The 13833-nt window shown below is 43.5% G+C and overlaps 1 protein-coding gene across 2 annotated transcripts in view; it reads right to left on the bottom strand.

Annotated features, from left to right (window-relative positions):
* MAP3K12 (mitogen-activated protein kinase kinase kinase 12) overlaps nucleotides 1-13833 on the bottom strand; it is a 139963-nt gene that overhangs the window by 51245 nt on the left and 74885 nt on the right. The window contains exon 1 of one of the 2 annotated variants that reach the window (XM_081937236.1): nucleotides 5879-5984. The exons of the other annotated variant lie outside the window; for it this stretch is intronic. The gene's annotated coding sequence lies outside the window, so the exon portion shown is untranslated. Of the gene's footprint in view, nucleotides 1-5878; nucleotides 5985-13833 lie in introns of those variants that run through there. 2 annotated transcript variants of the gene reach the window in all.

The raw sequence follows: 13833 nt of genomic DNA, 5'->3' as shown, positions 1-13833 counted from the left end.
TCTTATTTTGGCCTTTGCTATAGGGTTCTCTCGCCCTCACATTAATCTGCTTATACAAACTTTCATCTTCTTAGAGCCAACCTGACTCATTGTTTTTAATGGATTTATCCTCATGCTCTGCTACTATAATCAGAAGCAATGCTCAGGGACATTATCCCATGGCGGGGAATTGGAAGATCGGCTTGACATGATTTAACCAAGGTCAGATAAGAACATTGTGATGGACAGGCTGAACTGAGCCTAGTCACTGGCAACTCCTTTGTCTCTCTTTTTCACTGAACTTTTATTGTCTCCTACAAGGGATGGTGGTCTCCTCTACAAGGAATTTTGCAAGCTATTGCCCCTATACTTCATACTTGTTGCCCCGTACTTCTGTAGGGCACTACATTGGGGCCAACTGGCTATTGTGGTGGCGTTGTGGTTAGAGTGCAGAACTGCAGGCTACGTCTGCTGACTGCCACTGCCGGCAGTTCGATTCTCACCAGTTCAAGGTTGATTCAGTCTTCCATCCTCCCGAGGTCGGTCGAATGCCCACTTGTTGCGGGCAATATGCTGACTCTGTAAACCGCTTAGAGAGGGCTGTAAAGCACTGTGAACTGATATATAAGTCTAAGTGCTATTGATAATGTGTGCATGTGAAATAGATCATTTTATTGACAACACACAATTTAGGAATGCATCTTGGTTCATTTTTGCCTCAAGGCAGCCGGTGACATGTTTTTATCAACCGAAAGCTAGGATCTCCCTGGAAATCCTACAGCTATACTAAGAGATCAAAGCAGCAGACTTTCTCTCTCTTTGTGTATTGTAGTTGAATCGGCCATAGAGTTTGTTTCATTCCAATGTGTTTGTTCAATATCGTGCTGGTGAGGCTACTGATTGGCTAAGGAGCACCCTGTATGCAAATGGAGCCCAGTGCCCATGTGAACAACTGTGTGCCATTGCTGACTCCTTGCAACTAGCATTTGTAAAAAGAACGTGGCTTTGAGGGTGGCACTCAGCAACATCATTGCTCTCTCTAGCAAAACACAGCTCCCTCCTCAAAGATGTCAGGCAAGAACCTGACAGAACTACAGCTTTGATTTTTATTCTTAACAAGTTATGAAATCATTTAGAAGAAATCGGTACAGACAGTTCTCAACTTACAACCACTCATTCAATGGCCATTTGAAGTTACAATGGCACTAAAAAAGAGATTTATGATGTTCCCCACACTTATGTCTGCTGCAGCAGCATCTTCACAGTTCATGTGACCAAAATTTGTCTGTTTGGCAACCAGCAAGTATTTACAATGGTTTCAGCATCCCAGGTACATGTGATTGCCATTTGCGACTTTTCTCAATGGCTTCCAACAAGCAAAGTCAATGGGGGAAGACAGATTCACTATACGACCACGTGATTAGCTTAACAACTGTGGCAAAAGAGGTGATAATAACAGGCAGGGCTCATCTAATAACTGCCTTGCTTAGCCACAGAAATTCCGGTCCCAACCGTGGCCATAAGTCAAGGACAACCTGTACAGTTTTCTCATCCAAAATCTGGTTCTTAATCCCCCTTGTTAAACATGTCCATCCCTCCAGTCAACGCCATCCCCTTCTCCTTAGTGCAAAAGGAGAAGGGAAATCTGGCCAGAGGAAAAGTTGCAATTGCCTGGCTATTAGAAACTGAGAAAGAGAAAAGAACAGAGGGAAGTGAGAGTGGCTGGCTAGGGAAATGAACAGGCAAATATAACTAATGGAAATACTCTCTTAGCACAAGAACAATATGGCGTAGGAGTGTTTGTGCATTCATAACTGTCCCAGAAGAGACAGTCAGACAGATCCGAAAGGAGACATACGAGAAGCCTACAAAAGAAATGGTGGAATAGGAAACTGATGTCAAAGGATTTTTGTCCCTTGTACTGCATTTGGTTAGGAGGAAAAAAATCAGGGGGGGGGTGTCCAGGAACTGTGGAAACTTCTCTTAGCTGAACTACTCCCCCCCCCAGCTGGTGTACTTCTTCTCTTCCCTCTCCATCCCTCCGCTGTAGCCCTGCTGCCCTTGATTGCAATGAGAAGAACTCATGACCGAGAAACTGATACGGAGAGAGACAGCCAAACATTTGGTTGCCTACTTTGTATAACCCAGCAACTTTCAAATTCAGGTAGCCCTCAACTTACGACCGCAATTGAGCCCAACATTTATGTTGCAAAGTGAGAAATGTGTCAAGTGAGTTTTGCCCCATTTTACGAATTTTCTCGCCACGTTTGTTAAGTGAATCACCGCAGTTCTTAAGTGAGTAACTGTTCTAACCTAGGCTTCCTTAACAAGCATGAAGCAGAGTCTTGGTCCCAGCAAAACCTCTTTTATTTACACAATTGTGAATTCCTTCATTCACAAGGCTCGGCAAACAGTCTTTCAGAGGAATATTTATCAACATGAACTTTATCTCGCTTGGCGAGTTGCCAGATAACTAGTTTCCAAACACAGGGCAAGGCAACACTTGGCAGACACAAACAGAAGTTTCCAATCTTGAAATGACCGAAGGAACAAATCGTTTCCTGCAAAAGCCCCCTCCCCATTTGTTCCTCTTTTGTTTCCTATGGGAGGGGCCAATCACCTGCAAGGTGTGGCTTTACTCCCAAGTCGACCCTGTTTTCTTAGTTGTTCTTGTCTTCTGGCAGCCTTGCACATGCGCACACTGGGAACAGGCTCCGGCTGGTCCTCTACCTCACTGCTGTCGAGCTCCCTCTCTGCCTCCGACGCAGAGCCCTTGCCTGAGCTTTCCTCAGCCCCCAGGACTGGCCCATCTTCCTCCCCAACCCCCTCACTGTCCGACTCTGCTGCCAGCGGACTTTGCTTGTCAAAAGGTTGCAGAAGGGGATTTCGTGACCCCAAGATATTGCAACCATCATAAATGTGTCAGTTGTCCAGCACTGAAATGTAAATCGTGCGACCATGGGGATGCTGCAATAGTTGTAAGTGTGAAAAATGGTAAAAAGTCACTTTTTCATTGTAACTTTGAACGGTTACTGAATGAACTGTGTTGTAAGTCGAGATCTACCTGTATGCTTGACTACAAACTCAGAATTCTGGTGGAGAATCTTGAAGTTATGGGTGGGCACTAATCCACAACCAAAGGAAAGGGCAACAGAGGAAAACGGAAGGGTTGAATCCAGATTTTGTCATCCCAAATACTAGAGACTTTGAAAGAAGAAGGGTTTATGCTCGCAAAAACCTATTTCCAAAGGTCCCCAAATAGGAATGCATTTGGACTCAGTTCAGACTCTTGGGTTTAGGGCAGCATTTCTCAACCTTAGCAATTTTAAGATGTGTGTTCTTCAACTCTCAGAATTCCCCAGCCAGCGTGGGAGTTAGAATCTAAAAAGTTTCTACTCTTTTGCTCTATTTGCTACCTAGGTCATTAAGTTGCAGTCAAGCCTCAGAAAGATACAAATTGCAAGTTCAAATTAGTTTCTTAAGTAAATTTGTTTAGGAGGCTTCTCTACGTACGACCTGGTCAATGCACCTTATTATATGTCGAGGTTTGAACCTTGACTTCCTCATGGATCTGAGGGAGCCAAGTCTGTAGGATGAACAAATACCAGTATGTCACAGAAGTGAGTACACCCACTCACATTTTGTAAATATTTAAGTATATCTTTTCATGTGACAACACTGAAGAAATGACACTTGGCTACAATGTAAAGTAGTGAGTATGCAGCTTGTATAACAGTGTAAATGTGCTGCCTCCTTAAAATAATGCAAGATGCAGCCATTAATGTCTAAACTGCTGGCAAGATATACTTAAATATTTACAAAATGTGAAGGTCCTGCAGCAGGGTTTTGAAGTTATAGAAATGAAAAGAGTTCCTGCGTTCAATTCCCCCAAGGATATCTTCCAAACTTTTATTTTGACCTGTTTGTCATCCCTAATGCATTAAAGATTCATAGATTATATAAAAAAGTTAAATGTCAGTAACAAAAATGTTAAAAACGGGCATATGTAAAAGAGATATTAAAAATAATATATCAAAAAACATAATTTATGAACTCTCATATTGGGTTGCTCCTAAACTAAATGGCTATGTCAAACCTTTCTGAAAGGTTAGGGGCTTCCAATAAGGTTTTATTTATTGATTTAGCATATATAGCATCTACAGAGGCATCTGCAATCACTGATATACAACATGAATAAAACACATTATACATATAAAAACAAATCTAAGTTTAAATAAAGCATCAGCATATGAAAAGTATATGGACAATACAATTAATGAGACAAAGTATTAAATTAGGCTAAAACCATGATAAGGCTATGGGTTATACTTCATTAGGGTATGAAATGTAAACTACCTCCATGATGGTATATCCTAGGCAATATTCCGCTTTAACACAGTGACTAAAAATTAACATATGTGGCAACCAATATTGTATCTCTTATGGTCAAAAACTACAGAGGCAGCAACTAGATTACAACAATTCCAGTAAAGTGGAGGATTTTACTGTTATAGCTCAATCATATATATATTTGTGGCTGTTCAAACATGATGCATGGCGATATTGGGAGATGGACCATCACTTAGCAGTAAAGTCTTGTCCTTCTATGACTAAAGTCCCAAGTTCAATCTTTAATATCTTCTGTTTAAAAAGATCTTGATTAAGATCCTGGAGCATCACTGCCAGTCAGAGAAGTCAACACTGGGCTGAACAGATCAATGTCCTAGCAGATTTGCCCAGAAAAAAGTAGTATGTTTTCTACTTTGGATAAATGAGTAGTCCAAATTCAGTGCCAAGTCAAGCAACATGGACAGCCTGCTGACATGGCTGACATTTTTCTTGCTCTTTTTTCTTCCTAGTTTTCACCACTGAGAACAGAGGGAGAAGATGGCACTACAGACACAAACTGATGTGGCCCACGAGTCTCCAGATGCTAAAGCTTCTTTTAGGTGGGGATTTCCACTGAATCAAACAATGCAAAGAAGCAGGTGGCTTCTTGGATACTGTATTTGAAACTCCTGCTTCAATATGGCCAGCTTTGGATGAGAAATCCTCCTTCATCTTACTAAAATGCCAATACTCTCCCAAACTGAAGAATGCTACTCTCTATTCTTTTCTTGGGTACCACTCCTCTATTCCCTCCTTGCCCCAAAAGCTCCTGGAATTGCACGTTCTACCCAAGCAAGGCTCTGCCAAAAACAAACAAACAAACAAACAAAAAGCCTGCACAGGATTAATTTCATTGTGAAACTCCAAAGAAGACAAGGAGAAGATCTAGGGGAGCGACCCTTACGGATAAAGCAAAAGCTACAACTTGTCCTGAGCTTCATGTTTCTCTTCTGCCAAGCAGGACCATTCGGTTCACTGTGACATTGCTCAATTGATCCAGCAATTGAGTAGCCACTCAAGGCAAGCAGTGATCTTTGTCCTTACTCAAATTCTTCCAGCTTCTACCTCTCCTCCTTGCTTCAACCTCCAGCTATCCCTCTTCTAGCTGGACTCCAACTGCTCACAAATGAGCTAATCATGTGTCAGCCAGCACCATGTGGCTTTGTTTATCTCTTTTCAAGCATGGTCCTGGCCGGAAATTTCTCCGTGGGAGAACTTCAGTGATCTCTTATCATATTTCTGCTCTACCTCCTTTTCCTTACACTTCTCCAGGAAGCCCTAAGTTGGATCCAGTTATCCCCGGAGCACTCCAGGGCACTGCAATTATGTCATGTATTTCTGAGGCAACCTGCCTCCCCATCCCGCCCACGCTGTTCTCCTAATTATTTTTCAGTTGCAACCCGACCCGACCCCCCCCCACCCGGTGTAGGAACGAAAGCTTTTGCACCCGAGAGGAGCCAAGGGAGGTGAAAACCGATCGGCATACCTCGCAAGGATAAGCATTGCCTACCTGCCCAGTCTCGGAGCATCCCCAACACAAGCAAACGGCGCCGCCGTTTTACTTTTGCGGATTCCCTGCCAGCCCCGCTTCACCCTTCCAGCTTGCCAGCCTCTTGGTCCTACCCATGTGCCGCCGCCGCCGCCGCCACCGCTGCAGGCTGGGCTCCTCGCGCTGCCTGCGTCTTCCAGTTCCCATCGCTTTCCTTCCCCCCTCCCTTCCCGCTCTTCTCCCTAATCTCTCCCCTCCTTCCTCTCCTCACCCAGCCTGGCTCTGGCCAATGGGCTGCCTTCGCGGCCGCCTCTAGTTGCAGGTAGCTCAGTGGCTCGGCTACTGATGTCATCGCCGCGGAATGCGCGAGCCAAGGTGAAGCGCGCCCTGGGCGCAGAAGGAGGGGCTACGCGCCCCCGCTCAGGGCTCCTGGCGCGAGAAGGCTGGCAGCGCGGCTCTCCCCCTGTTCTGACTTAGAGCTCTTCTGTAAAGAGGGGACGAAGGAGGAAACTTCCTTCCTTCCTCCCTTCCCTTCTGCCAGCTTCTTCCTTCCTTCCTTCCTTCCTTCCTTCCTTCCTTCCTTCCTTCCTTCCTTCCTTCCTTCCTTCTTCCCTTCCCACCTACCGCCTCCTTCCTTCCTTCCTTCCTTCCCTTTCCATTCCTTTCCTTCTTCCCTTCCCGCCTGCCGCCTCCTTCCTTCCTTCCCTTTCTTTCCCTTCCCTTTCTTTCCCTTTCCTTCCCTTTCTTTCCCTTCCTTCCCTTTCTTTCCCTTCCTTCCCTTCCCGCCTTCCTTCCTTCCTTCCTTCCTTGAGCCCAAGCAAGAGCATATTTTGTCCGGGGTGGGTGTGGGAGAGAGTTGGGAACAAAATAAAAAAAAATTAACATGTGTGAAAGATAGGCAAAGGAAAATATTATGGAGAGGTTTCAGTATGTATGTCTGTGTATATGTATGTGTGTATGTGGCAGTGATGGGTTGCAGGCAGTACATTCCGGTACGGGTGTACTGGAGCCTGCCCGGAGCACCGGATACCGTTCCGGTATGGTGTTCCGGAGGGTCCACCTGCCCGCCCAAGCTCCTTACCGGTCTTTTAAGTCTTTGGTGCTTCTGCGCACGCACACGGCGCGTACAGCACCTGTGCGATGCTCTGCTGAGCAGCTGGAGCATCACGGAGGCACTAAGACGCATGCGTGCACTGTGCACGTCCATGTGGACGCCGCTCGGCCCGTTCCAACCATACCGGTTGGAACGGGATCCAAAACCCACCACTTGTATGTGGTATGTATATCCATATGTTTTACCACCTCTTTTTTAATTTTTGCAGAATTCCTCCACCAGATTAGTCGATGTGGGGGAAAAAATTACTATATATCAACAAGGTTGTAATTTTTCCCCTCCACGTCGACTAATCTGCAAATTAGTCTGCAGAATGAGGAATTCTGCAAAAATTAAAAAAGAAAGGTGGTAAAACATATGGCTCTTGGAACATAAGTACTACATTCATTTGTTCATATACTGTATAGCCAAGTGGGGTCTTGTCACATATCTGCCACAACTCTACATCTTCCTATGAAAATTAGCAATACTGACCTTCTTTCTCAGATTGACAACATCTACTACATTTAATACCTGCTATTAAAAGCTTCGGAGGAAAATGACCAGCTGAAAACAGACCCGTTTTCCATACAGTAGAGAACAGACTAGCTCAAGTTAGGCCAACATTTAATTTTATCGAAATGGCCAACCATTAAACAGAGCATGAAAGCAACCTTCCATATTGTTCTCAATATAGTAGCTGGTATTTGAATACCTTCTTCTTTAAATGGAAATCAAGCTAATTTGACAAATTAATCCTATAGGACTGAACATTCGGAAAGTCCTAATAATGCAAGAAAAATACAGTTCTGAAAAGTACTCAGCTTTAGATGTCCTAATTCTGCCTCCCCCATGCTTCAAAGTTTAAAATGTAGGCTTTAGGGAACTTACAACTTTTCACACAAGAGGATATTCTACCAGTGAGATGGGCAAGACTACATTTAGTTTCAACAGATACAGTGTAGTGGTATAAATCCAATACGCATAAGCTAACAGGCACCACTAATGTAAACATGGACAGAAATAATAAAATATTGTTAAAGTACCGATACTATAAACCTGCTTCTTGTCTTCTTTTAAATGGCTGAGCTGCTTCAGAATCAATAGTTTCCTACACCCACTGCTGTAATATACAACCAATTTAATGTCAAAGAAATGTTTTCTTCAGTAGTACTAGTAGCTGTCAGAAAATCGGGTCAAGACATCAAACAAGTACCATACATTGGTCATATCCATTCACTCAGACTCCTTTGATATATGTGTAGCACTCCATTGCACAAGCTTCAGAAAATCCCAAAGAAGAAATCTTTTTTTTGGAGAATTGTACATATCTATCTTATATTCATCCTCAAATAAAAGTTATTTGGATAGATTACAAACTTAAAGAATGAAAGGACAGTAAAGGACAACAATAAATAGCATGAGGAGAATTAGCAAGATGTTTACATATAAAAGCCATCCCCTCCCAGTTCAGACACTTAAAACACCCAAACTAAACTTTTAACAATTCAAAATCTCAGTATGGATTCACATTTAGTAGAGGTCAGTAAAACTGACACTCTTCTCCCCATCCCTTATTACCATTTTGAGCTTAGATTTCATTGATGGGTCTTGAGGGTCTAATAAAATGTAGTAAGTCCTTCCAATCTGAAGTCTGTCCATGCCTGTTCAGTATGAACTAGTGATTTGTTCTTTCCTTTCTTTCTCTTCCCTAAAGGACACACTAAGAATAGAATTGTCTTTCCCAGACAATGCTACGAGCTCTGACTCATTCCCTACCTCAGATCGGCTCAGCATTTCCAGCCTAGCATATTTGCCCTTGCTCCCCTCCTCATCTTCTCCCACTGCCTCAGTTTCCTTTCACTTTTTGTTGTTTAAGTTTAAGTTGTTTGCTCTCCCACAACACAAGCCCACCTAGACGTAGGCAGGGAGACCTATACAAAAGCCTCCTATTTCAACTTAGGCCACACACTTTGATGTATTCTTGATTCCATGTTTAACTTATTTATTTTATTGCTATTTTGCCCGACTCATTGGCTAGGCTTGCCCATGATAGCTTAATAAATGCCTTTTCTATCTAAATTTGGGTTTGTAGAACTTCTTGAACTACAAATCATCCAATCATATTTTAGCCAATTGTATTACAGCAGGGGTGTCCAAACTTGGGAACTTTAAGACTTGTGGACTTCAACTCCCAGAATTCCCCAGCCAGCCATGCTCAATTCTGGGAGTTGAAGTCCACAAGTCTTAAAGTTCCCAAGTTTGGACACCCCTGTATTACAGGAACCCATCAAAAATTCTACCTTGCTGTAGTTTGCAACTTCTCGTTTTTATTCATCTCAAATGTTGTCTTCTCTGGGTTATGATATTACGGCGAGATGTGAAGGAACAATTTCACCTATTAGGAAGTTGGTTAAGATGGTGATGTATGATTCAGATTCAGGTACTGGTCTATGTATTTAGCTGAACTTAGGCAGCAATGATATAGTAGAGGGGAATGAACAAGAGCTCCGTTATGGGACTAGATCTTTCTACAAATGATGAAAATGCAGTGTGAACTCTTCCACTAAAATAATGTAACAATTGCAATCATTCTCTGGGGTCTGGATAAGAATCAGAGAGTGGAAAACTGAACCGCTAGGACAGGGGTGTCAAACTCAAGACCCGGGGGCCGGAGGGTGCTTAGATCTGGCCCATGGGGCCACCCTGGAAACAGCAAAGGACCGGCCCACAGGGGCCTCTGCCAGCAAAAATGGAGCTTGGGAGGCCCACGTATGCCCGCCTGAGCTCTGTTTTCACTGACAGAGGGTTGCAGAAGGCCGTCACAGCCGAAAACAGAGCTCGGGAATCCATTTTCACTGGCACAGCACTCAAGGCCACCACCGGCACCCCAACATGAGTGACTTTGAGCTGGTCATGCCTCCTGGCCACGCCTCCCAGGTCAAACACAACCCTGATGTGGCCCTTAATGAAATCAGGTTTGACACCCCTGCTCTAGGGTGAGAGCACCTTAGGGTAATTGTCCTCAAAGCTAAGAGGAACCCCACCCCATTTTTCCTGAGAATGAGAGACTAGGAAACCTGGTGAGAGGCTGTATGGGGCGAGGGGGAGTAATTCTTCCAGCAGAAGTAGACAAATGCTAGATAGAAGGGTGATAATGAAATGTGTAAGAGGAGTAAATGGTTTATGGTGGGTGAATCTTTTAAGAGCTTGGTTCAGGGAAGGGTCAGGGGACCAGTGGGGATCATAGAATGAGCAGAGAATTGAAGCTATAACAATTAAAGGAAAATGTGATGGGAAGTAGGGAATGACCATTGCAGAAGAAATTTTGAGTTTTTTATCCCCTCTTCTGGCTCACTTGCCTCACCTTGGAATCCTAGATAATGGGTTTTTGGAAGCCTTGGTTTTAGATTGGTGTTGCATAATGTCAAATCAATCTATAACAAGACTGTGGAATTGGCTTGTGCAACCAAGTTTGAATCATATAAGGACTGTAGGTCTGTCTCAGGCTGCTCAAAGAGATTTTAGGTGCAGCAGCAACATAGACTTCAAGGGCAAAAACTGAGCCTCCGAAAGAACTCAAACTGCTCCACACATGCTGGATGTGAGACATATGTGAGCAGGGGTGCAGAATAATTTAGTGAAGCTGCTGATGTTTCACCGATCCCATAACAGCCTCCTTACCTAATTAGCTTGACCACATCGTTGGGCTGGTGGTTGATTCCATACAACATTGAGTAGGGGAAGCTTTCAACCTTCAAGCATTGGGGATAGGACACAGCAGTGAGTTTTGCTCAGGGATTCATAATTATTTTGACCACCTTAAGGCTTATCTCAATTGTCCAAAATCACAACGGGATATTTTCTCAATCTGGCTTTTACTTTGGAGCAGCTGAAACATGTTGTCTGTCACTACCACTCTTTCATTATATTCAGGTCACTTTTTGGTCACCACGAGGCAAAAACAATGCCAATAAGGGCAGTGCTTAAGTCTCTCTGGGGAGATAATTCTATAAATGGGGTACACCCACAAAAGAATTTCTCTCCCTTGTAAGTCACAGAGCACGAATGATGTCTTTCTGTTTAGGTAAGATTGTGGTTGATAAATCAGCCAAATCTGATAAAAGACAGCCCGTGCCACTGAGGCTGCTCTCTAGTGGCAGTGGTGGATAGAGGAGCACCCAACCTGCAACCTGCTCTTTCAAGGTGAGTGTGGGGACCCCCAGGACAGGCAGAGTACCAATCAGTTCAACAGACAAACCACCCATTAACAATATTGCCATCTTGTCTGGATTGAAGCTCAATTTAAAGGTAAGGGTAAAGGTTCCCCTCGCACAAATGTGCTAGTTGTTCCTGACTCTAGGGGGTGGTGCTTATCTCAGTTTCAAAGCCGAAGAACCAGCGCTGTCCAAAGACGTCTCTGTGGTCATGTGGCCGGCATGACTAAATGGAACACTGTTACCTTCCCACCAAAGGTGGTTCCTATTTTTCTACTTGCATTTTTTACGTGCTCTCAAACTGCTAGGTTGGAAGAAGTTGGGACAAGTAACGGGAGCTCACTCCGTTACACGGCACTAGGGATTTGAACCACCAAACTGCCCACCTTTCTGATCAACAAGCTCAGCGTCTTAGCCACTGAGCCACCGCGGCCTTCAATTTACTGACTCTCAATTCAGTCCATTACCCAAGCATTAGTTCAGAACACCAACTGCCTCCCTTGTGCTACACGAAAAGGAGTACTAGAGCTGAATGTCATCTGCATATTGATAGGACCTCAGCTCACCTTTTTGGATTACCTCCCAGTGATTTTATGCAGATGTTAAAGACCATGGGAGATAAAATGTATCCCTGAAGGGCATCGTATCCCAATCGTCATGAGGCAGAAGAGTAATCGACTAGCAACACCTTCTGGAAAGGGTAATCCAAGTAGGAGTGGAACCACCCTGTTACATTAACCCTACATTCCAACTTTGACAGTCTATTCAGGAGGACACCATGGCCAACAGTATTCAAAGAGAAGTCCAGGAGGACCTGCATTGCCTGTCCTTTTTCCCCAGCACAGATCAATCCTTAGGATAACCAAGGTAGTTTCCGTTCCATAACCTGGCTTGACACTGAATTGAAATAGATTTGGAAAGTCAGTCTGGGAGTCTTCTGCACCACACCAGGCCTGATGGGCAACTGTGGGGTGGGCAGGCCAGTAGGCAGATCACATTACAGGGAAACAGCAGAAGCGCATCACCTTGGGCTCATTAGAGAAAGGCTAAGGGTGTCCGGTATACATTTCTGCTGTTTAGGCCCTGCTCATTTCACCTGTCTAGAATCATGCAAAACGACTACCTGGGACCCTCTTAAAAAGTTGTTTCATTTCAGAATGTGGTATTTCTTCAAACTAAAACAAAATGCTGCTCATTAAACTGTGACTCAGAATGCCCTCAATGAGCCACGAGCCAGAAAAATGCTCAGTTAGAATCTCTTCGCATGACCATTTGCAGGACCTCAATAGATATGTTATGCAAGCCCCCCACCCCTGCCTTCAGAAGGAGACTTTCTCTTTCCTTCCCTTCTCTGCCTTGAGGTAATATCCGCCTACTTTACAAGGCAATTGGAAGAATCGGTGACATTATGTATGGAAACTATTTAGATACACTTTTCCATGTAATCTAAGATGTTAGAAATATCTTAGATTGCATGGAAAAGTATATCTAAATACAAGTAGTCCTCAACGTACAACCACAATGGAGCCCAACATTTCTATTGTTAAGTGAGACATTTGTTAAGTGAGATTTGCCCACATTTTACGGCCTTTCTTGCCACCGTTGTTAAGTGAATCACTACAATCGTTAAGTTAGTAACATGGTTGCTAAGTGAATCTGGCTTCCTCATTGACTTTGCTTGTCAGAAGGCTGCAAAAGAGGATCACATAACCCAGGGACATTGCAGCTGTCATAAATATGAGTTACCAAGTTGCCAAGTGTCTGAATTTTGATCATGTGATCACAGGGAATCTTGCAATGACCGTAAGTGTGAGAAACCGACGTAAGTCACTTTTTTCAGTGTCTATAACTTTGAACAGTTACTCAATGAACTGTTGTAAGTTGAGGACTACCTGCTGTCAACACCTGCATTATATAAAATACTTATAAATGAATATCTATATGATAATGAAATCTGTAGTTTGTTTTAAATGGAAGCAGGCAATGCATTGTTACAGAGCACTGAATTCATACCTCCCAAAAAGACACCAAAAACAAATTAGCGATATGAAAAAGAACTTGAATTTCACAAATCTGAAGAATTTAATGTTTCTCAAATAGTGAGAGGACAATGTAATTCTATGAATTTTAACAGAGTATAGGTTTTCAAAGACAAAATAGGATTTTAGGATTTTATTTTTAAAGTTCTAAAAGGTTCAAAAGCTCCCAACTATGTGCTGGATTGAAAGCCTGTTTTGCTAATCGAGAACATCAATCCTAGCATTAGGTGATGACATTTTGCATTTTGTCACCTACTGGTTCCCATCCGAAAGAAATAATTCAAAGGGAAGAGAATCTTCACAAAATGTTCATGGTTTGAGTTCGGTATTCGTAACACTTCTTTATTAGCTGATGGCCAAGAAAAGCGGGAACATGAACGTCATATTTTCACTATACTATCTCCTGTTAACCTCCTGCCCACCTAGCAGTTCGAAGCAAGCTAATGCGAGTAGTTAAATAGCTACCACTTCAGTGGGAAACAGGAGTGGGTTCCTGCCAGTTCTAACCTCTTCTATAGAAGAGGTTCCACAAATCTACCGTGCCGTTTAGAACCGGTTCCAGCTCCCTCCCTCCACCCTCCGCACATCATCAAGATGAAGAGCGAGAGGAGGAATTCTGGGAGTTGA

The sequence above is a fragment of the Natrix helvetica genome (genome assembly GCF_964273705.1).
Source record: "Natrix helvetica genome assembly, chromosome: 1".
Classification (NCBI taxonomy): Eukaryota; Metazoa; Chordata; class Lepidosauria; order Squamata; family Natricidae; genus Natrix; species Natrix helvetica.
This window is presented reverse-complemented; position numbering and strand designations above follow the sequence as displayed.